Below are 3,246 nucleotides of genomic sequence, written 5' to 3'. Positions count from 1 at the left end.
GTCTGAAGAGTATAGTGAAAAATTCAAGCATTATTACCCCATGTGCTTGGTGAAGTAATTCAAAGGCTAAGATTTTCAAAATCTTCATGGATCCGGTGGCCAACACTCCGCTTTGCTTGCTTTTGTGTTGTAAGTTCATGGAGACAAATATGAGAAAGATTTGTTACTTTTGAAAACTTTTGACATGTGCACAAAGAAGAAGAAATTTTAAGGTGTTTAGATCAGTTTTTAACAAGCCATCAAAGAAACTGGCAAAAATATAAGCTAGCTGTACAAACAGTACGAAAACAATGGCAGGGAAAAAACTCAGAAGGAACAGTTCAAAACCATTAACAGAATTCATTTCAGTGTTCACCGTGCGTTGAGCAGACGTGCACCAGCTATCGGTAAGATGGCAGTTTCAAAACCACATTGAATGGTGCCATACAAATTGTCAATTTTATTAAGAAACAATATTTACCTTGTATCTTTCCACGTTGGATGTAAACAATATGATTAATGAGTTCTAGAATTTACTATTTCATACCAAAGGCAGAGGCCAAATGAGATAAGACATTACTGGTGTTTGTTTGTGGCTATTTTTATTGGTCAAGAAACTCCATTACCACACTATCTCTCAAACAGAACAAGGTTGGACCACTGTAGGTTTTTTTAAAAATAGATATAGGGCTTCCCTGGTGGCACAGTGGTTGAGAGTCTGCCTGCCGATGCAGGGGACAAGGGTTCGTGCCCCGGTCCGGGAGGATCCCACATGCTGCGGAGCGGCTAGGCCCGTGAGCCATGGCCGCTGAGCCTGCGCGTCCAGAGCCTGTGCACCGCAACGGGAGAGGCCACAGCAGTGAGAGGCCCGCGTACCGCAAAAAAAAAAAAAAAAAAAAAAAAAATAGATATAATAGGTTTTATTTTATTTTATTTTATTTTTGGCCGTGCGGCTTGTGGGATCTTAGTTCCCCAACCATGGATTGAACCCACGCCCTCGGCAGTGAAAGCACAGAGTCCTAACCACTGGACCGCCAGGCAGTTCCCAGGCTTTATTTTTTTAGACCAGTTTTAGGTTTACAGAAAAACTGAGGAGTGAGTACAGAGTTCCCTGATACCTCTCTATTCCCCAACAGTTTCCCCTAGTATTAGCATGTTGCATGACTGTGGTAGACTTATTGGAAGTGATGACCCAATATTGATACGGTATTGTTAATTGAAGTCTATAGTTTACAGTCAGGTTCACTCCTTGTGTTGTACATTCTATGGATTTTAACAAGTGTGTCATATCCTGTGTCTGCCATCACAGTGTCAAACCGGATAGTGTCACCACCCTGAGGACCACCGTAGTTTTAATAAGCTGAAAGATCCCGACTGGGAAATCAGGGTAACCTTGTTACCCTGCTCACAACTGGAGAATAAAGCACCAGCAACTAAAATGAAACACATTTCGTTTCCATTCAGTACATCTCATTCAACACATTTCATGCAATACGAACTAAATTTACCTGCTTTGATGCTGAGAATGAAGGAAGCATAAGGGGATAGAGTGGTGAGGCAGAAGGAGAGGTAAGATGCAGAGCATCAGACAGCACTGGAACCCAGCTCACAGCTTTGCCACTCCCTGACTAGGAACCATCTGCCTCAGCTGGCTGGGTTCCTGGTCCACAAAGCAAAGGGTTTGAAGCCATGATTGCAAAGGCCCTTCCAGCTGCAACTGAAAGAGGGCACAGATAATTATAACTAGGGTAGTATGTGTTTAGTGGATTGGAAAACATTTTCCTTGAGCCCCAGGATTTCTTGTGCTGATTGCCTTTGGAGAATTCAAGAATGAAAAAGACTAAGAAAACATAAATAGACAGATTCCTACTTAGGATTTTACCAATTTAGTCGTTAAATAGAATGTTTGGGCTACAGCTAAAACAGAAAGACAATAATACTAACTCAGATTATTTCCAGATAAGAATCCATAAATGTTATTCTCTTCATCTCCCTTAACTACATGAATAAAGTTTATTAAAGAACATTCTTCTTGGAATGGAAATAAAGCTTGAAACTAACTGTATGAATGCTCAGGGAGGGTGGACCTTTTATTTGGTACCGATTTGTCTTTCTTCTTATTTACATAGAACCCTACTTAAGTAGGTTGGTGGTGAGGAGCAGAAAACAGGGAGGCAGTTTTGGTTATAAGTGCTTGTGGATATATTCTGAAATCCTAGGCTCTAGATTGAATATGTTTTTTAAAGTCTGGCACTTGAGGAAGAACACTATACCCAAAGGATTGTGTGAATATTCACTGTTAAAAATAGCTAACATTTATTTAAGCATGTTCTAAGCATGTTACATGGATTATAACATTTTATCTGCTCATCAATCTTACAAAGAAAACACTTTATCTCCATTTTACAGAAGCAGAAATAAAGCAGTGAAGTTAAATAACTCTCCAGGTCCCTCTATGGTGGTTAAGCTGAATTTTGAGCCTGGGCAGGCTGACTCCTGAACTTGAGTTCTTACTACTGCTATAAATTACATAGTTATATCTGTTTATTTAATGGGAAAGTAAGGAAAGCTTAATATAAGGATGTTATCTCAGATGGGAACTGAGATAAGTGGCCAAATAAAGATGGTCTGTAAGACTTTTTCTATATTTAGAAATGCATGAATCCTGGCCTTAGCTGTTTTTAAGTTGTAGTAAATTACTGTTCAGATTTATGTCACAGTTAGCAGTCTTCCCTTGTTTAATATAGATTCTGTTGTAGTGCAGATAGACCCAGAAGACTTGAACTTACGTTCAAATTTCAAATATTCTGTCCATTTGTCACTAGGATTAGGCAAATGCTTGGCAAACAGTTTGCTTTTGTTTGGAGACGATTCTCCATGGGTCTCTTGCATTTCTGGATGTTCTATAAGCAGAGGCACTGACTTTCTTCTAGATGATCTTTTCAATGATATTTGTGTAGTAAACAGCTTTGGAAGGTAGAGACGGTGTCACCTCCAGGAGCAAAGAGCAGGCATGATTTATGGACCTCTGTTATGGGTTCAGGTTCCCTTAGCTCAGGGTTCCTCTCCTGGAAAACAACCCATTGTGTGTGCAGGTGTCACCTGGCCTTCTTCATGTTGCCCAATGGAGATCGTGTTTCAGGGATCTGGCACAAGAAAAATGCCAAAACACAACTACTGTCACTGTTGTGAATAACAAAGTCTGTCTCTGAGCCAGTAGTCTTGTGTCTTCTGCCAGCACTTAAACAACTGCACCAGTTAACTTGC

The 3,246-nt window shown here is 40.2% G+C and overlaps 1 long non-coding RNA gene across 1 annotated transcript; it reads left to right on the top strand.

Moving 5' to 3' along the window:
• Positions 1-333: 333 nt before the first annotated feature.
• On the top strand, positions 334-1,423 carry LOC132524917 (uncharacterized). The gene is made up of 2 exons (XR_009542114.1): positions 334-386; positions 1,289-1,423. It is a non-coding gene; the product is annotated as an uncharacterized LOC132524917 (long non-coding RNA).
• Positions 1,424-3,246: the final 1,823 nt, after the last annotated feature.

This window comes from Lagenorhynchus albirostris, chromosome 8 (assembly GCF_949774975.1).
Source record: "Lagenorhynchus albirostris chromosome 8, mLagAlb1.1, whole genome shotgun sequence".
Taxonomy (NCBI): Eukaryota; Metazoa; Chordata; class Mammalia; order Artiodactyla; family Delphinidae; genus Lagenorhynchus; species Lagenorhynchus albirostris.
The sequence above is the reverse complement of the archived record's forward strand: the minus strand, read 5'-3'. Positions and strand labels throughout refer to the sequence as shown.